The sequence below is a fragment of the Ornithodoros turicata genome, chromosome 7 (genome assembly GCF_037126465.1).
Source record: "Ornithodoros turicata isolate Travis chromosome 7, ASM3712646v1, whole genome shotgun sequence".
NCBI lineage: Eukaryota > Metazoa > Arthropoda > Arachnida > Ixodida > Argasidae > Ornithodoros > Ornithodoros turicata.
Genome location: NC_088207.1, coordinates 43,508,637 through 43,529,689, shown reverse-complemented (window position 1 = coordinate 43,529,689; position 21,053 = coordinate 43,508,637). Strand labels below are relative to the sequence as shown.

At 47.8% G+C, this 21,053-nt stretch overlaps 1 protein-coding gene across 6 annotated transcripts in view; it reads left to right on the top strand.

Moving 5' to 3' along the window:
* Positions 1 to 3,507: 3,507 nt before the first annotated feature.
* Positions 3,508 to 21,053, top strand: part of LOC135401169 (S1 RNA-binding domain-containing protein 1-like) — a 209,641-nt gene continuing 192,095 nt past the window's right edge. For all 6 annotated transcript variants that reach the window (XR_010424737.1, XR_010424741.1, XR_010424739.1 and 3 more), the window contains exon 1: positions 3,508 to 3,862. The gene's annotated coding sequence lies outside the window, so the exon portion shown is untranslated. The remainder of the gene's footprint in view (positions 3,863 to 21,053) is intronic.

The following is a 21,053-nucleotide window of genomic DNA, read 5'->3' as shown; positions in this document are numbered from 1 at the left end:
CAGCCTGGCCGATTTCTAGATTTCCCGGGCCCAGCCCGAGAAATTTCTATGCTACCCGGCCTGGCCCAGCCAAGTGTAGCGGCCTTTAAAAGTTGACTGTGGCTAACTAACAGAGGGGTAAGCACAGGCTCGATCCCAATCTAGGACCGGCTATGCCCGGGCCTCGGCCCACAAACAGAAGGCTTCACATGGCCTGGGCCTGGTCATTCGGCCTTGGCTTTAAGCCTGGGCTTCAAGGGGCCTGTGCATTCGGGTAATCCCGAGCCGTAAGCCGACCTCCGTCTGACTGACCTTTCCTTTTCTCTTTTTTTTTTCTTCTCAATTAACATATCCCCCCCGAGCCGTGCAGTGCTGTACTTCAGACTATGGGCTTCGTGTATTTACCAAGGGTGCACACGGGATTGACTTTTCGACTTCAATAAGTTGAACGAACTTAGGCAAGGAACTTAGGGATGAACAAGACTTCAGTATGTTATTATTACCCGGTAATAATACTCAATATGATACTGGTACCGGCTGAACATGAATCCAACATGATGGCTGGCAGGCACGGTTGCTGACTGGATGGCTGATGAGGTTTCCCGGGTAACACATCTACCGCGGTAGTAATGTGCATCTATATATAGTGTCTGTGCAGTCATGCATGGTGCACTTGCAAGTGCGTCGCACACTTTTGCCTTCACCCTGCTTTCAAACGAGTACAGAACGGAGGATTGCTTATGGTGCGTGGGCGATTTATGGGGTTTCCTGTAACCCGGGGACCCAATGTAGGCACTACTCATCAAAGTACGAAGAATCTGTGCTTTTATTGATGCCAGTTCATCACGTTAGTTAATGTGCGATGGCGTTGCTCGCGTAGCGGTTCAGCTAAATGGATGCACCCAGTATGGCATCCTGCGTTATTTACTACCTGCACGTTGCGCTGCTGCTTACATAGGTGGCGTTTTAATCCCTCGTGCGAAAACTGGCTGGCAGTAAGGCTGGATGGTTGATTTATTTGTCTCTGATGAGTGTCTTTGAATGCATTTATAGTTCCAAGAGAGTACCACATGAAAGCGAAGAACAAAAACAGTATTTTTTACCTCTTTCAGCGTGCGTACAAAAGCAGTGTTTTTGTAAACACCTTTTTTTTTATTCCGTATACTGAAATGAAGGGTGTCATAACTAGAGGTTTGCGCGGGTATGCAAATCTCGGCCTCGTGTACCCGCACTGCACCCGCAGACAAAGTCTCTCATGCCGCACCGGCACGAGGTTTGATAGAACTACTCCCACCCGCGGGTTGCGCTGGTATAACTGCTGACCCGCCGCACTGTACATGTGAGTGCAGCCGAGCAGCACAAGTTAGAATACTGCAGCAAAACATAGAAAAGCACGAAAGCGTCTGCTGACATGACATTGCACTTCTGGTATATCAAAATGTGCACGTAACTATTGAGAAAAACGGTCAGCAAATTATTATAAAACGCTCCGGAAGTCTAGTCCTTTACGCTTTTATTTCGCGAAAAAGCTGTTGAAATAGTATGCCGTCCACTTTAGTTGACTTGAGGGCTGTCCTCCTCTCTTAAAGAATATGCCCATCCATAGAAAACGACCTTTCACTACACGCGCTCGACGCATGGATACCGCGTACAAACGCAGCAGGCCCCCATGGATGTGTAGTGTGGGTACCCGCACGACCGCAGCAAGTGGCATTTTTCAAAAAATTGCGCGGGTACAGGCGGGTACACCCGCACACGCGCAGACCTCTAGTCATAACACTATTAAGAAAACAACAACAACAACAAGAAATAAAGGTGAAGTGATGATGACATGGACTATTGAGAAAGGTGTTTGCAAAACACCCGTAAATACGTAATAAATGTGAAACCGCGTTTTGCCGATCATTTTCTTAAAAAAAAGGAAAAAAAAAAAAAACACATTACCTTTAGTGGAAGTGTACACCATCCCAGGTGCAACGCTTCCACTTCTCTCCGGCTTCGTGATTTTGTTTTTATTATTTATTTTTAGTTGCTCGCTTTCGTAATTCGAGCGGAGAATGCAGGCCATTTTGACGACCTATCTTTCATCTTTATATTTTCTTTATATATCTTTATATTTTCTCCCTTCGCGGATACGTATAAGAACCCGAGACTCCACACGAGCTGACATTGAAAGAGCGATGTCGAGCGTGGCTAATACCAAATATGCTTTCGCTACGCTGAGCGTATATCGCTTTTTTTTCCCCTTTTCGTCCTGGATGCGTTCTTCGGACAACGGGGAGAGGAGGGGGGGGGGGGGGGGGGGAAAGGCGCTCCCGCCTTTTCTTTTATGCATATACGGTAAACATATAAGCGGTCGTTCAACACCCGATAGCGTTGAATGTATATCCGTGTAGCGTTATACGGCAGGCCAGGAGCAGTGTAGGCAACACTCGTTGCGTTTTGCATTGATGATTGAAGGTGTAGGCATACTGTATACTGCTAGCGGAGTAGCGCAACGAACGGCGTTGTTACTTGACGTGTATTATAACGACGACTGCGGGAACAGTCGTAATTTCGATTGCTAGTTCAATCGCGATGACATCCGAAAGGCACGGGACAGATAGACGTCTTTCTTTCCGAGCCTCTCAGTTGTCATCGTGTCCTATTAATGCCAGCTTGCCTGCACCCTCTCTCTCCTTTCGTTAGTTAGATATTTTTATTTCTATGACCAAATTAAAATGCCACAAGTGTAGATGACATGCTGTAGAAAGGGATTGAAGAAGATTCCCGTTCAGGTAGAACTTCAGTTCACCGTTCAGTTAACTCCGTTCAAATTTAAGAACACAGTACAAAATGGTGAAGACGACATTTTGTATCTGTGTTCCTCAGACTCCAGGAAATGATACCTCTATTTATTTGTATTTGTATTTTAAGTAGTGTTATTTGTATTCGTTCTGTTTTTAATGGTTCGACTGGCAGTGTTATGTTGCTGGATCACGGCGTGAGTAACCAAAGCAAAACACTCTGGTATCGGAGGTATCCCTATAGCTCACCGTGAATTTCTGTGTGTGCTATGGAGATCGAATGAAAAAAATGAAAAGAAAAAGTGGTCTGGTAACAATGCTTTCGCACGTTGATTGTACGAGTAATAGGAATGGGTGAAAGGAAGATAATAAGACGAAGCGTCTACACCATCGCCCATTCGCACTTGCAAAACGCTTGAGCCCGTTGAGTATAGTTCCTATTTGAATGCTTGTAATGAAAATGGCATTTTAGAGTCAACACACTCATCTTTGCAGTAACTTAAAAAAAAAATAGAGAGAGAAATTATCTTTTCGTGCTTTGTTCGCGCTTCGTTTGGTTCGTTCAGGCACTGTCATATGGGCGACACGCGTCTTCGCAATTTTATCATGCTGTCTGATAAAAGATTCCGCCTCAGTGGCTGTTCACCGTATAGTCATGTGACACTATCTCGTAAAGCTGGCTGATAAGTGCAGCGACGCGTAATTTGTGCGTCGTGGAACCGGCGGGAACAAAGGAGGCAAATGTCATTGAAAGACACCGTTGATATCTTCTTCCCCCGCAGTCGCCTTCTTTACGCTGTTTCACATGGTGCGGTGCGGATGTCGTGGTGGTGAAGCAAACGACAGTTTAGAGGGAAGTCTACCGTCCTCGTCGTGAGGTGTAGTGGTTCGGATATCATGACGTGCTGTGTGATAGAATGTGCAAGGGAATGCGCGCTTGACTTGGGTTCAGTTCAGTTCTGACGAAGCAAAGAGCTGTCGTTGTGCCCTATTTTGGAACACAGGCCGAGATGATACACATTGTGAGACGATACATCGAAGCGACTAACAGAGGCGAATCTTTGTGGACGGCGTAAAATATTGTGGACCTTGTGGCGGTGAGTACAGGAGCTTGCTTTTGATCGTAATTGTCTTGCAACGCAAAATCTCGAATTACGACAAGCCTCGTCGTTACTGTCGTCCATGTTCTTACCACATGACCATCGTTCTTATAATCGACAACATTCCGCGTTCGTTCACTTTGTTGTCTTCAAAAAGCTGCCTTCACCCAGCGTTTTTTCTTCTTTCTTTCTCTTCTGTTATTCGTGTTCCTTTTTTTGTGCGTGTGCGATATATCTATATACAAATTTTTAGCGCGCATGGGACGTGTAGCAGGTGACCCAGTACGTGATGTTAAAAAAAAAAAAAAGAACGTGGCAAAAATGCTGAGCTTGGCATGCACGGCTCCCTCGCAAGAATACCAGGGACCAGGGTGTGTATGAAGCTATCAAGTTTCGTCCCGTCATATCCGCATAATAGTTCGACGACGTTCTCTACCACCGCCAATCCGATTGTGACCCTCACACTTCCCCTCGAACCACAAACATCGGAGCCTTCGAAAAGTCCCGTCTAATCCACCAATAAATACCCAGCACGAGGCCACCTTACCAATAACTAATCCATTAATCTCTCGTATTAGCCCGTGCTTGAACGCGATGTATAAGGTCATAATGATCGCGCGGAGTTCGGATGGAGTCATTTTCGGCTTCCCTGCACTGCACGCGGGATGCGACTATTTTCCCACGATATGGTGACCGTGTCGCGCGCGCGAGGGCGCTTTAATCCGACATCGATGACAACGGCACGCGGCCGCGGATGTGGGAACTGCCTTGCCGCGTTTATTTGTTCCGATCAAAGTGATTTCTGAAAGGACTACCGCTGCGAACGGTTCGTGCGGTGCTTGCAAACAGATTACGCAAGTGGAGGCCGCGCGGGTGAATCGGTGGGAAATTAATCGGTATTGAGCATCGAACCGGTGGCACCCGGTAGTTTCGCGTTGCCACGCGAGCGACTTTGACGTTATTCGTGGACGACGACGCGCGGTCGTACGCAATGGGTTTGACTATACGAGCCCGAGAATTGTTCGCGAATTTTAAGGGCACGCGAACATTTCGGGCAGGGGTCGACACTTCGAAAACTGTGCTGCAATCGCAAACTTTATATCTAAGCTTGGTTGAACAGCTTTCTAGGAAGCGTATAAACTACAAGTAGTCTACAGCGCAAACATGTGCAGTGCTGCTTTTGTCAAGTGTGGTACATGCAATCTTGCGATTATCACGGAATGAGTAAATCCAGCCGTGGAATGTAGTATTCGGAATTCGCCAAATTTGTGCCCGCGGATTTGCCATCGCTTCGCGAATCGGCGATACGCCGGGCTGTCGTTCTCACATTTTCTTTTATGAAATCTATAGTTGTTGCATTGAAAAATAAGACTGTTTGTCATCTTTCAATGCCGCTAGCACGAAAAGTGACCATCAGTGGGAGGAGCTTACGACCATGCCACGTCACTGCCACGTCACAATGTGACGTAGGTGAAAACTCCCTATACCGTAACACTGGGACGTTTTCGCGACCAGTGCCTTCTCTGTGAGAGCCGTGTCTTCTAATAAATTATCCACACTGCGCAGGCAAACCTTCCGTGTAACATCACGGTACCATTATTATTATTGACAAAGCCGCTGACGTGTGCCGCCACCTATGTAGAGGGCACTACCGTCGAAAAGACGAGACCGCCGCCATAAAGCAGGTACAGCGAAATTTGGTTTCTGTTCTCATTCTCCGCGATATGGTATTTAGATGACTATTAATGAGGAAACCACGAAAATTACACGAAGTATTATACACATAGTACCAGGACTCAGAAAGAGCGAACTAACGGTGAATTCGGTTAGGGTGGGAGTGAGGACAGTAAGCGACAGCGGCAAATCCGTTGACGGCAAATTCGCGATGCCGATGCGATGGCGGCAAATTCGCCAAATTCGCGAACATGTGCCCCGTTCATCATACGCGAAAAATTGTGGCCGCGAAACTGAAGTGTTTTACAGTATTTGGAGCACGGAATGCACGTATCTTGAGGTTGCCGCTTGCAAAGCAGATTCGCGAGTGCCAGCATAGATCCTCACCTTATGTATGTTGTAGAAGTGCACTGCGTGGTTTACCTCACGCATTGTCATGGCTGTTGATTGGCTCCCTTTGGAGCCCAGGGCTGTGTTACATCAGGCTTTGTCACTACCGCCACCACATCGGGCTTTGCCGATATGCTGGGAGGTGAGCCGGATTCGAATCCGTGCGCCGGTTGTGCTGTCTGGATGCTGTCGGACCTGTGTGCAACATGCAATGTGCGCGCTGACCTACACCACCTCCTTATGGACTGCCTCGTCTACCAGCGGCAACGCGCATATCTTGCAGCGCAGCATGCATGCAGTTGACCGCCGCCCTTTTACCATCGGTAAGGTAATGGGCCCCTGGTCCAGTCCCGCTCATATGCATGAAGGCCTCCGTCACTTTTTTGAGTTTCTGACATCGACGGGCCTCTTCGCCGTGCTTTGATCACCCGAACTGCCATCTCCATCATCATCCTTCATTTTCTACAATTGGCGCTGCGGCAGCGCCAATACAATGTGGGACATGTATAATGCAATGACATGAAGATTCTGAAGATTTTGACCGTAGCAAGCAATAGTTTGGGACAATGCAATGTGAAACATGTAGAATGCAATGACACGAAGATTCTGAGGATTTTGACCGTAGCAAGCAATATTTTGGGACAATGCAATGTGAAACATGTGGAATGCAATGACATGAAGATTCTGAGGATTTTGACCGTAGCAAGCAATATTTGGGGACAATGCAATGTGAAACATGTAGAATGCAATGACATGAAGATTCTCAATATTTTGACCGTAGCAAGCAATATTTTGGGACAATACAATGTGAGGCATGTAGAATGCAATGACACGAAGATTCTGAGGATTTTGACCGTAGCAAGCAATATTTTGGGACAATACAATGTGAGACATGTAGAATGCAATGACACGAAGATTCTGAATATTTTGATCGCAGCAAGCAATATTTTGGGACAATACAATGCGAGACATGTAGATTGAAATTACATGAAGATTCTGAACATTTTGGCCTAAGCACACTTCAATTAAAGTCGTCATACACTCTATGTACATGCACGTCGAAGTGAAATCTGCGTTTTTGCTGCACAGAATATGTCTCCACACCGAAGGGCACTTTACCGCGATGCGAAATTTCCGAGGTGTGATATTTAATGGCGCGCAGGGATATAAATGTCGTTGTCGCCTCTTCCATCTTTTTTGTACGTGCTTGTATTATATGCCCCGCTTCGGGTATATATACCTAGAGTCGTGCATGGAGGGGCCCGCGCTGGATTTCAATATGTGTCCCCGTCATATATCACGGGGAGGCGGGAAAAGAAGAACAGCGGGCCCGTATGAACGCCGTGAAAATGACTGGTACATGTAGATATGAATTTATATAATGCCATCGGCTGGAATGAGATGAGTTTGAGCAGCACCATAATATGTGCGCGTTTCAATTTCTCTACGTGTGTGTATACGCCGCGGGCCTTTGACAACGGTGACAAAAACGTAATAGGCTGACGTTAGAAAACGCGTTAACGTCGCAGTATAGAAGCCTCGAAAAAAACATTTTGTGCCCCGAGCTCTCGTCGGCGGCGCAGGTGCAAGATTTGATTACAGAGTGAAAATGATCTACGTGGAGACGTTAGTGCCAACGTTGGGCTGGCTTCTCGCTATCGCGTTATGGTCCGACGTTAAGGTATTAATGGGTAGTGTCGCGCTCCGTACAATTATTTCGTAAGATGACGTACAAACAACGGCGAGCTGACTTCACACGATCACCATATTCTAACACAATCGCTGAATATGTGTGAGAGATATCATCGTCATCATGTATCTCTCTCTTGGTAATGACTAAAAAGAAGATTTTACTGCCATGTGTAGTGGACCCTTGCCCTTTTTCTGACGTCATGACTATCATGCTCGTATCGCTTTATTACCCACACTTCCTTTGTTTCACTACCCCCCATACAACATGTGTTATATGTCGTCCGTTCGTATTCGCTGCCACAGAAACAAAATGTTCGTTATAAAACATTGGGTAAAATTGCGAGCAAATATTCCCGACCGTATTTTTGCACTACTATGCGTCTATCTTCTTCACCTCCGTTGTTCTCTTCTTTGCTTTTTTCTTCTTTTTTTTTTCTCGGCGATCGCGTTTCTATGAGCATGCGCGTGACATGCACCTTCAATCAAGATAACCTATACTTCGAATAGCATTTTTGCTATCTGTCCTCCAGCTCCTGCAAATATTTCGAATGCCGAGCCCAGAAGCGCACATAGTTCTCAGGAAGGCAATGAGGTCCGATAGGAGATACAGATAAGGGGATCCACATCGGGGGATGCTCCAAGACAACAATGGGCCTTGTTGGATCATCCTACCAGATGTTGCCCGAAATATTGTCGTGTGGTCCCGGCATAACTCGCCGTCATTAGGAGGCTCCTGTTGCCGGGATTGGTGAGTTTCGCCTTTATCTCCCGCAGCGCCCCCTTGTGAGTATTTATTTATAGGAACGAGCGTCGTTTCACAGGGAAGGCTATTACAGGGTGCGATACGCCGTTGCTTTGCATCCCCCCCTTTGAGGTGGCAGATTTCGTGCGGCCTGGATGGGAGCCAAGCTGTGACTGATTCGGTGTGGCTGCCATAGTTTGATATGATCTTGGACCAACGGTGTCGAACGCTGGGCGGAGTCTGCAAATCCTGTCGGCGTTGGGGGCGGATGGCGGGACTACTGCAAGGGCGGTGCAAAGGAATAGAGCCGAAGGAGTAGGGTAAACTTCACCATGTACACGCTCCTAGCCACCATCATTCCGGATCGTAGTGTTGTCTCTCACGATCCGTTAAAAATGGGAAGCGTACGCCTTTTTAGGACATCCATACATGGATGATAATTATCGCAAAAGGGCGTACGCCCGGCACTTTCCGCAAATCAAGAGTTAACTTTCCTTGTCACTTCACAACATAGCACGTTCAAGGACAAGCGTTGCACACAATGATATCGTTATCACTTCCGATTTGAGAAAAGAGCCGGGGGCGTACGCCCCCTTGTAACCATAAACGCGAAACATCACAGAAAGACGGTCACCTACCATACTGAATGAATCGGAAGAGAGAACGGCGGTATCATTCGGAAGGACGGTCGGCTACTCTGTTAAAACGGAACTTCACCGCATAGCACGCTCCTATGTAACCATAATCCTGAATAACATCGTTCCCTCTCCCTTTTATTTGAAAACGGGAGGCTTACGCCTTTTAGTGGCACTTATGCAGTTATGGCAATTGCCACAAGGTTGTGGTAACAGCTTGCCGTTGTTGGCCTCACAGCTGTGGGTATCGTCGCGACTGTTGCTCAAGATGATGATGACGATGACAAGGGGGTGAGGGAATGAAGCTGGTAATTGTCACAAAAAGGCGTACGTCCTGTGCTTTCCACACTGATAACGGTTTCATTCTGTGCAATGGTTGTCTATCGGCGTGTTATGTGGCGAAGTACGTTCCAAGGCTGCAGGGCGAATAACGCAGGTGGCGCTTACGTTAGCAAATGAAATAAATTAAACGTAATCCGAAGGTAACTCTCTCCGACGAGACCGCTTGTAATTCCATATCTCAAGTTGGAACTTATTTAGTTGCAGCATTTTGACAAGGTGCTATTACTTGAAACGAGTTCCATTTGTGGAGTAACCTTCGCAACTCTCCGATTTTAAATACTCACGTAGTTCCCTTCATTTTATGGTCTCTCTCTCTTTTGGATGAATGTAAAAGGCGTCAAGTGCTTCCAAAATTGAGATTTTCTGCGCTCCTCCGAGGAAGAATTCCGACGTCTCACTGCCATGAGGTTCCTTGGAAGCCACCCTTCCCGTTTTCTTTTTTCACGCCTTCTTTCCCTCGGCACGCGAGCGTTGACAGAAGGCTTGTGACGCACGCGCGGAATTCGGAGGCGTCTCGCACATACTGTTTCGCCGACGCGCTTTTCAAACGGTTATGTATACTGAAACTGGAATTTCGAGCTCCTTCCCAAGGGGTGCCCGGAATTTTGGAGGCCCGACGTCTTACGCGCCTTCGTCGTTTCGCGGCTTTTATTTCTAAAACGCGAGAGAAAGAGGTACCTAGCTTCGGGAGTTCTTCCCTTTTGGCACCACTGTCTTGGCACTTGATTGATTGGTCCGCGGACTCAGTGGAAACTGGCTCCGCTGAGTGGTTGGAACAACGCCGCACGCAATGTCGGCCATGTGCTGTGAAAGTCGTCACTTCAAGCGTTTGAGAAAACGCGCTGAAAAGTACTGCCCGTATGTTTCTGCCTTGCTCTGTTTCGAAATATGCGCACTTGCCAGTGTGAAGCGAAAATGACGCCGTTTCGTCCGACGTTCTAAGCGTAAGTTGCCGCCGTAGGAAAACGCTCCAAAAACAGAAGTGCACCTGATAATACGCTCAGAACCAGCCGCTATGTGGGTGTTTTCTTTTTATTTTTTTTGACCAGTAGATATTTTTTATAAAACGGCTATTAGAGCAACGTAAATTTCGTTTTTGCCGTTGAGTTCTACAGCCACGCTGACATCCTCTCGAAGAGGGTATGCAACTACAAGATGACTAATTACCTATAATTAACTCTCCAATTAGGGGATTTCGACCAGAAACGAGATAGCAGAATGAGAGACTATCCTAGTTGAAAGCCATTCCACGTTTAAAAAATCCCGAAACACGCACGTGCGTTAAAATATCCATCCCCGAATTTTGATACGCGAAGGAGCCGAAACCGCGGCGACCAGGAACGCAGGAAGTGCAGCCAACACCACCTGGATACAAAAAGCCTGCGCGCTCGTCGACGTGACGTAACAATTAAGATCGCCAGCCAATCAGGATCGTGTTTTCAACGACCGTAGCCAGTCACGAGCGTGCTTTCAGCGGTCGTGGCCATGGAGAAGAACCACCGTCGTCTGCGAGTTATGATTGAACGCCACGACGTACCAAATGGGAAAACTTGGAAATAAAGCGCAAAACGGTCACAATCTTTCTCAAAACTGATTTTCTGGAAAACCTGTTGCACTTTTTGTCTAAATATTTAGGTCTACAGGTTCCAGACGAGCTGCAATCATTTACGGGTTCTTGAATTCGCAGGACGGTGAATCGCAGTAAGCAGACGAATTCTGACTCTTAATTGAAAGAGGGAGAGGAGGCAACGCGCATTCTTTCTCTGTCTAGGTGGTGTTGGTACAGCGCTCATTTCACGTCAGAGGGCCACGTGCTTTGGAGCGATGGAGATGATTGGAGTAGGTGCCGATCTGCTGGACAGATCAACCGCTTTCCGGCCCAGATAAGCCTCCGTCGGCGACGGTGATGCGCTCCTGGGGAGCGCGGTTTTGGTTTCGGCTCATTTGCATAGCGGAATTCAGCGATGCATATTTCACGGCGCGCGCTCGTTTCAAAAGATAGAATGACTTTCAACGAGGATTGTCTTCCATTGTGCTATCTCGCTTTTGCACAAGATTTTGTATTTAAAGAGTTAATTAATTAGGTAATTAGTCATCTTGTAGTTACATAGTCTCTTCCAGAGGATGTCTGCCTGGCCGTATAACTCAACTGCAAAAACGATGATGATGATGATGATGATGATGGACAGTAGAAAGAAAATGGGGAGGTGCAGGTGAGTCGTGTCTAAGTCGGACTGGCTGCCCCAGTACACCTACGCAGGAAAAAGAGGAACGGTGGTAAGAGGAAGAGTTTCGTCGGTGAAAGACGACGAAGGGCCACAGTCAGGGCTGAGAGTCACAACATAGTGTAACAGTTGTCGGTCGCAATCTCAAGGCACAACGTAAAGACGCAATAGTCTCGTAGTCCTAACGTATGAGAGTCACAAGTTACAAAGCACTGATCAACTTGGTTGTCTCAAGAAACCGCAGCAGAGCCTGCAACGCGACCGCTTGGTGATGTGCTGGCCAAGAACCTAAACGTTTCGCAGCGTCGAAAGGGCGAGCCTAGCTTACTTCAAGGGTCCAGCGACTGTCGGCGTATTTCGAACAATCGAGGGGGATGTGCTCCTATAGTCTTCTATGACCCCACATTAGCCGCAGTTGGGGGAAGCACACTTGCCCAGTTTGTGCAGCAAGCGAGCGCTATACGGGACGTTCAGTCGAAGCCTATGCACAAGGGACACAGCAGGGCGAGGGAGGGATGGAGGCACTTTGAATCGGAGCGCAGGGTCAACCGTGTATAACGACAACATGACATCGATGCTGCTCTCATAGCTTTTTAGTAAAAATACCGCAAAGGATATAAAAAAAGAAAGAAAACGCCCAGTGCGTTAAAAAGGCTTGCGGTAACTGTATCATGATGCACAATGGTTTGCGAAGAGCGTGTTCTGCTATGAAATCCTGCGAATTTCGGTAAAGTTGTGAGGCCAACAATGGCAAACTGCGACACCACCAGCTCCACAACCACCACCGCCACCAAGGCATTGAAAACTTCTCGTCCTCGCGTACCGGGACGCCTGTATTGAGTACTCAGTCTAACGCATTGCTGACGTCATTTCATTCACTTCATTCTTTTGAACCGCAAGGTCCTTTTGTGAGGGCGTTACATATGGTGATTTAAACATGATGGTGATGTGATAAAGAAAAAAAAAAGGGGATGCGAGTTTCGACGAAGTGGAACTGACTATAACCCAGTACGCTTACACACAGAAAGTACAAACAGATGATGAGATGATGAGAAAACAAAGAGATAATGACCAGAGAAGAACAGAGATGAAGATGTAGTTCAACATGTAGTTCAAAAGTTTCGACCAAGTGAGTGTAAAATGTCGGAATCGCTGGGGGCGCACACAGCACACATTTAGCGAGTCATAGAATGTCCACCAGCCCGGTTGTATGTAGAAAATCTTCAAGTGCCATCTGCGCCTTGTCGGACGACGGAGGACCTAACAGTTTCGCGATGTCGAAGGCTCGTGATTCCACACGAGAGTGGCTCGTCTCTAATACCCTTCGAGCATCAACGTATTTCCGACACCTGAGAAGGATGTGTCCCACGTCCTCTACAACGCCACGCTCACTACAGTTTGAAGAGTCTCGCTTAAGCATCTTCTGTTATGCCCACTTCATTTCCTGTGCTGGTTGGTCTCTCGTACCGCACGCCCGCTGCTGCAGCGCACATCCTGCTGGACCCAAAAATCCCGACCTTTGGAACTCCTCGAAATCCGCCCGTCCAACGACGCACAAACTCTCACGTGTGGGCCACGCATGCGACACAAAGCAACTTCTTTATTGCGCAGTCATCAAGCACAGAACAAGAAAAGGACGACTTCGCAGCTTGTTGCACATGCTGTCCCGTAGCTTCTTCTTTCGGTTCAGATTGGGACAAAGCCATAAAGAAGATCGCTACGAAGAGAAGAAATGCTGTTGGCCGACAGCGCAAGTCGGTGCTGCTACAGTCATTAGCGGAGTGTTTGAGCCACGGAAGAGAGCGGAACTCCTGGATCAAAGGAACACCTTTGTGTCTGCAAGAGACTGAGGGAAGCGAAAAGGAATTGCCGCGTCCTCTGAGGGAACGGGTTTTGTGCCAAGCTCATTACTTGCTAGGCGCTCGCTCTGTATGCTTCAGGGAAGCTGTCCGAGTGCTGAAACGGGATGTGTTATTTGTGTTCGCCGAGAGTTACGGGAAGTGATTCCATACTCGCCCTGTTGTTGGTGATGAAAGGTGATGCCTCTGTTACCTATGTGGCTGATTTACGATCCGTGGTTCTCGTTTATTAATTGCACGATGACTGTTCATGTTATGCGTGTGCTAGGAGGAAAAATTGTGAGGGAATGGACTGTACTGCGGAACCACGGATGTACCAGAGAGGTATTCAGTTTGGACAGCGGGTAGTTGTCGAGGTGAGGGAACAGCGCTGCTGTATAGGGTGTGCGGGTCATTTTTCGATACTGGGGATGAACGAAGAGCTCAGTTACACACCCAATTCGTATAATGAAAACGAAAGGAACTTAGCGTTTCTTAGCGTTAGCTTTAAGGTTCTCTAAAGTGCAAAACATTTCTCAGAGACATTTTTGCACTTTAGCGCCTCTTCAAGTTATCCCTGACGTGTGAAGTGTGAAAAGTTGCAGATGTGGCAGGGGCACGGATGCGTCGGCAGAGAATTAAACCCATGTGGCAAACTAATTCGAGAGATACCCTCTCTCCTTGCATTTCCTCAAACAGCACCTTGTATACATCGAACACAAATAATCCCACAGACACAAAGTTTAAAGCTTAAAATGGCATCGACAGCTTCTCCCGAGTTATTGAATTGAATTTTATGTAATCGAAAATACTTATTCTATGTATTGCATCGATGTTAACCCGCAATCCAAGTTTTACAGGTAAGAGGGGGAATAGATGAGTAGAAAATCGGCATCGCGGATACTGAAATTCATCTGGCTGTGACATCACTATGCCTCTCACCCAATGAGGCAGCGCGAGAGATCACGTGCTCACGAGAACCAGTGAGAACGGCCGTAGCTCTCGCTGTACTGACGTCTGAGCTTGACGCTTACGTGTGTTCGCCAAGTACGGGACGTATACAAAAATGATTTTTATCCCTCCGTATACTCTGGCGTGCAACATGTAATAAACAGCATGGGTGAAAGGGGCACCAAAGTGCAAAAATTTCTCCTCATTCATGAAAGATGCTGTTACCTTGACACCGACACAAAAGGAACGTTATTCATCCTTTGCGTCATTCGTGATTTGTGAGCGAAAGAAATGACAATTCCCGCTTTCCCTCTCCTTCCCAAGAAGGCCGACAATGCGGAGCGGGTTCTCATTGGTCTCTTCAAACGATTTGTCCAATCATCGCGGGAAATCGTCTGAAGAGACCAATCCGAGGCCTTTGCGAGCAACATTCCCCACAATGCTACAGCGAAAGGTGCGAAATACGTCATAGCTTTCTGCTGTCACGTGATCGCGAGCGCCCAACGTCGTGTCTTCACGTACACTGCTAACCGTGGGGAATATCCTGCGACACAGCCACAAGATATATTCCGTAGCAGAAGACAGGGAAAGACGCTGACAGTGTCGTCTACTAAGTGTCGTCTGCTAAGTGCGCAGTACGCCATTCCCTATATTCCGGCACAGTGTGAATGCACAACATAACACGGGACGGAACTTCGGTTCCGTGAGCAGTGGTTTCCCTTTTACAGCGTCAGCTGTATAGTGGAGACTTTCCCGAGGTGGATGTCAGCACAGTTCCCCCTGAAGTCGGCCCAGTACGCATACTAACCCCCTGTCCCCCACTCCTTGCTGCTGTCCTCTCCATCTGTCCACGTCTGTACGCCGCTCATAGCCACAGTTGCTTCGCGGCGCTAACACGGGATTTAAAAAAAAATTCCCGATCGCGTCGTCGTCGTCGTCGGCATTCGCATGTTCGTCGCATGTGCGCTCAGCGCTGAGATGAGGAGGAGAATCCCGCCAGTTTACAACCGCTATCGATGGAAAGTGAGATAAAAACCACGCTCAGCCGTGCAACCGATATCCATGAACTCTACCTGACAAATGCTGGCAATGACTTCAACTTCTATCACGGAAAGGCGAATATCGACAGAACTTTGGCGGATGAATTTCATCGACTGCAAAAGCACCGCATACGCACCATCACTACGCTGTGCGTGGAACAACTCGACAAGCCCCGCTCGTTCACACTCGCAGCTCTAAATGTACGCTCCGTACAGCTCCGCGGAGAAGACGTTGCACTCGACTATGTGCTCCGTAAGCCATCACTTCTGTGTCTTTCCGATACGTGGATGAAAACGGAGAGACCGGTAGAATTCGACGGCTTCAAGTGCTGCTGCGCTGCGCGTCGCAGTGGCGCGGGCAACCGAGCGGCCGGAGTTGCCATTTACCTGCGTGCCGGAGTACCGGCTACACCACATGAAGTCACCCTTCCTGGAGACGACGTCGGAGTTATTTGTGCCGTGCAGCTTCCCCCAGGGCTCGTGGTGGCTGTGTGCTACTTCTCGCCTTGCGCCGCGCCAGAACGAAATCCGCGACTTTATCGTGTATGTATACTCGCGCCTTACCGCACGCACAACTTTCCGTCGTCGGAGACTTCAACGTGAACGTTTCACTGGCCAAGAACACCACTTTCCTAAGTGATACGTCCGAACAACTGGACCTTACGCTGTGCACCGAAATCCGACATCCCACAACTAGACATGGCTCACGCATAGACTTGGTGTTCCAGAACACGCACCCTCGTTCGGGATACCACACTCACCTCGCCAATCATTTCAGCGACCGCAAATCAATACTCATCACGCTTAAATAAATTTGTCTACACACTTTCATCCGGTCTCATTTCGCCACACGCACAGCTGACGCTGAACTTCGCGTTACACGAGTCGTAACCGTCCTGGAACTTTTCTTCCACTAGAATATTCCGTGAGGATGTCGCCCGCGTGAACACACGGTCAAGGTAACGGCATCTTTCATTTCGCGCGGAGAAATTTTTGCACTTTAGTGCCACTTGAAAGAGTCACAACCAGCTTAATGTTCCACAGGTGACGAAGTCGCGTCGCACGTCGCGTAATCCTCTCCGTCAGCGATTCTCACCTCCTCCTCTTCTAAACTATGTGGCACTCTTCATTCCTGCGGGGCATAATTCAACTTTCTCGACTCGTGAAACAGTTTCAGAATTCGAGTTGTTGGCCTAAGGCGTGGAGGGCTATTCTTTCTCTTGTGGCGCGAACCGGCGAAGAGGAGCTCGCATTCTTGGCGAGTCTCGGAGGCACACTTTAAAACTCGCGACAGCTCGTTTGCGGTTTTCACCTCACCGCGACAGAGAGCCGTTTTTATGTGAACGTTAGCTCATTAGCTATTTCAAGTTATTTATTCTACGTGCGTTTCACTTCGTGCTGTGAGTTATCGTCTTTGGAGTGAGTTGAGGAAGGTGTTTGAGTGAAATAGTTTTGTGAAGCATTGGCCGGGTGTTAACGTGAGCTTCTGTCTTGCAACGTATATATATGCGGGGAACAGTGCTTCAAAAGACATTCGTAGCTCGCCGTTAATGAGGGTTGCTTGCATAAATCTCGACAAGCATGCACCGTTGCGTTGGGTATAAGAACTGTTGAACTACAACAAGGGAGGACACATAGCTGAGGCAAGCCCAATCTCCAGTCAACACAAACACATGCAGCTTCTAAACCCCCAACCAACGATGGAATTCAGGTAATTCAACACTCGACCCTCTGCCCTCTTTCCTGCCAAATAAATAGATCCCCCCCCGGCCTATACCCTCCTGAATCCCGATCAAGGATGCTACCTTTACACAACACTGTTCTTAGGATTGCATCGGCGCCATTACGTTTCAGTTGTCCGCATTTTTGTTTCCTTTTTATGTCTTGCGCGCGCGTATATGATCTCATCTGTATTTGGTCGTTCTGCGCGCCACACATGGATTAACTTGAACAAATAAATAGCGAACAACAACAACTCAGACTAAACTGAACGTCTGCTAAAAGGAACGTCTATCAGAGACACCGGTTTATTGCCGGAGATTGTAATCGGTTTGCCTTTATCCTGTTTTACGAAGCGAAATCCCCTCCTTGGAGAGCGAAAGGTCGGCCACAAAAGGTCCAGTGGTGGTAGCTGCGGACCTGCCTGCGGTATTCCTTTCCTGCGCGCAACAGCACCAAAAAAGCCGTCTCGTTAAGTGCGCCCTGAGGAAAATATGTTAAAATTCTTTCCGTGACCGTGTGTAACACTAATCCGGGGAATGTCTGCATTATTTGAGCCTTGGCGACTTCGAGGGGTGGACAAATTACTTATCCGGTATCAAGCTTGAAAAGATCGTGGTCATCTCGTAACGGTTTGTTTATGGTTGCAACTGAAAACGTCCGTAAGACAGAGATAAACACGATATGAAGGACTCGTTTCTGTACTGTGGGAAGGTTGCCGCAGCGGCAGCAGTTTCATTTCTGCAGCTTGGTTTCTGATGGATCCTGGATCATTGTCATGTTCCAGGAAATAAGCAGGTTGTCTTGCCTCGCGAGAAGAGTTCACACCAGTAGTCTGCGTAACGTGGCAAGTTTGATGCGAAGCGATCCACCGACAAGACACATACTGTCAAAAACAAGAGCATGGTGGCAAGGAACACCTGGCGAAGTAGCAGTCGGTCTCCTTACTTCTGTGGCAAATCGATCTAACACTGGACCAATTTTCAGTATCATTCATCGTGTCCATTCTTTTGTTCACCGCATTCGCATATACTTCCCCTTGAATGGCAAACTCCTTGAGAGCTCTGTCAAGATTACGGATAGTCTGCTGCTCACATATCCAAAATACGAGACAGGTCATCAGCATCTCCAGTCGCGCACAATAAGCCTCTCAGTACACCCCTGCATAGACCTATGCAGCATCAAGTGCAAGCCATCCATGCTCTGGTGTGCTTCCTCATGGACGTCAACATACTGGAAGTGCTGTGATGTGTTGGGTTACGGTTCCAGCAGGTTTCATATTTTCTGGTTTTCTTGTCTGCCTGTGCTCATTGAGTCCTGGAGCAGTGAGCTCCTGGCGCCTGAGAGCTATCATGTTAGCTTTTATTTCAAAATAGCCCTGCACTCTTCGATACAACTGACTCTGGAAGTCAAGGAAAACCGGAAGGCAAGCAATGCTGATTTTTGCACGAGCGTCGACACACCCTGTATCTTTTTTTTGTCTTTTTTTCGTATGCAACTCTGGTATGCATGACGATATTAGTCTCCAGCTCATATACAGAAATTCGTAGCGCCTATTTGTGTGGCGCCAGGGTCTCATGGCTCATCTTGACCATGTGCCAGAAGTGGCCTCGATGGAATTCGCACAGAGCAAAACACAAGCAATTCTTGCCTGCGTGTCACCGCGTACAGCGTAGACTTCACCAAAGTGCTGACTACGGCGGGAGGAAGTTCGTCGCAAAGGAAGTCTTGCCACAAGAACGAAGTAGCTGACTTTCCAGTACTTGATGTCCATCAACGCATGGCGGCGTAAAATATATGCTTACTGTATTGAGCCGTGAGATGTAAGCTAACTCCGATGGCGGAACGGCCTGATACAAAGTGAGTGGATAAATGTAAAGAGGCCTGTGTGATTGTTTCACAGGAGAGACTCCTATACCTCATGTGCTGTACACCTTCGCGGACACCCAGTCCAATGAAGTCGCTGTTTCCGGCAGAAGTTGCCTCCGAGCAAGGGATTTTTGATATAATTGGGGTATAACAACCTCACTATACTGTTCCTTTTGTAGACTGCCAGACAGTACGAAGCTCGTGCTAAGGAACTGTTACCGCTTCAGAATAAGTCGTGAGGTCGTCCTGATTGCTTTCCAGAAATGTAACAATAATCCTTCTGGCCGAAGGAAAGTGTGCAGAATGTGGACATCCGTACATCCACAAGGTGTGTTCCACACTTTTTTTATAATTCCTTAAAAGTGTCGAGGAGTTTCTCGACATACATACACTGTTGAAAGACACAACGAAGACGCAAGGAGTTTCGCTGTGCGGTGCCTTGTGACTGCATAATTAAATTTACAGAATCGCCCTGAAAAGCAACCGTGAGCAGCGTGACGTTACCTTGGAGGTCCGCCTCGACCTCCAGGCGTAAAGTAATTAAGTCGCTGTGAGCACGTCCATGGTCCTTGAGAGTATCAGCGTGGAGAGCAGCCCTGAGGTCTCATTTCTCACTGAAAATTCGTCTTCTGTGGACGCGACGCGGCGCTACTTGATGCCGACTTCACACGTCACTGAGGGATGTCAGCGTCACTCGGGCTGTCTGGAGGAATTGAGGGGTCTCCAGGGAGCTTATGCATGGAAGACCGCGCACACGTTAGAGGTCAGCTGGGGGGATAATCATTTTTGCGCGAGAGCATATGTTATATGTTGCCACCACCCCTTTACCATAGGCAAGGTGCTGGGCCCATGGTCCGGTAGCGTTCATACGCACCAAGGTCTCCGTCACCTTTGGGATTTCCTGTCATCAACAGGCCCTCTCCACCCTGTTTTGATCACCTGAATCCTCACCTCCACCATCTCTCACTATCTACAAACGGCACTGGGGCTGTGCCCAGCCTCATCGTCGTCTCTTTATGTGTGTGTGTGTGTGTACGTGTGTGTGCTGTTGCGCAGTATGCAGCAGGGAAAAACGAAGAACTTATCGAGGCGCCATTCACTGCACCTTTTTTAAAAACCTGTAAATGGGCTAGGTCCCCTGTATTTGTGAGGTGGTAATAAGTTAACCAAAGTTTTTTGCTCTTAACGCATACATAAGAACGCAGCGTTCTATAACCCACGTCTGACGGGAGCTCCTCCACACTTGAGACTCCCTCCTATGTCCTGGCAACGTTTCATCGACGGTACAGTGTGGAAAGTGAGGGGAGGAGGAAAGTGGCCCATGTGTGGAGAAGTCTCCTTGCTTGAGCCACGCTAGGTCATCAATCACCTCGGACTCTCTGTGTGTGTGTTGGTGTTTTCTGGAGCACCCCGGTGGATCCACTGCTCTTTGGCCTTATCTCGCACGGTGATCTCCTCCCGAAAAAAAAAAGAAAAAGTCCGGCCAGCTGTGAAGGACGATGAACGGTGCAAGGTGGCCACCCTGTGTTAACTGCATTTTGAGCACCAGTGTCCATCTTAGCTTGAGAGCATGACAGCTAATAATGGGAAATAGAGTGGGAGCATTTATGGTGATTACAATGAAAGCGAAGTGAGACCCGAGACCGGGAGTAAAGCAAGTTCTCGTTACACAGCAACAAGTTCAATGGACAACAACCCCTATATACTCGAAAACCTATGGAGGGGAGGCAAAAGAATGAATCAGTATACAGGGGTTGCTGTACATTCAACTTGTTGACTGTGTAACGGGAATTTGTCTGTACTCCCTGTCTCGGGTTTTTGCTTCGCAGTCATGCACCAGCTTGTCAGCACAATTTCGCTTTTATCGATTACAAGGAAAGTCTGTGTAGCGAGCACTTCATCAATTGCTCCTTAGAGTAATGTGTCCCGTAACCGGTCCAACCGTTTTTGCCCTGTGTAGTATTTCGATTTTTACAGCTTTTCAGTTTACGAAGTTTCATGAAAAGTGACATGTCATTTTGTAAACGCACAGTTTTCGAAACTCTAACGAGATAGTTATTCCCACCATTTT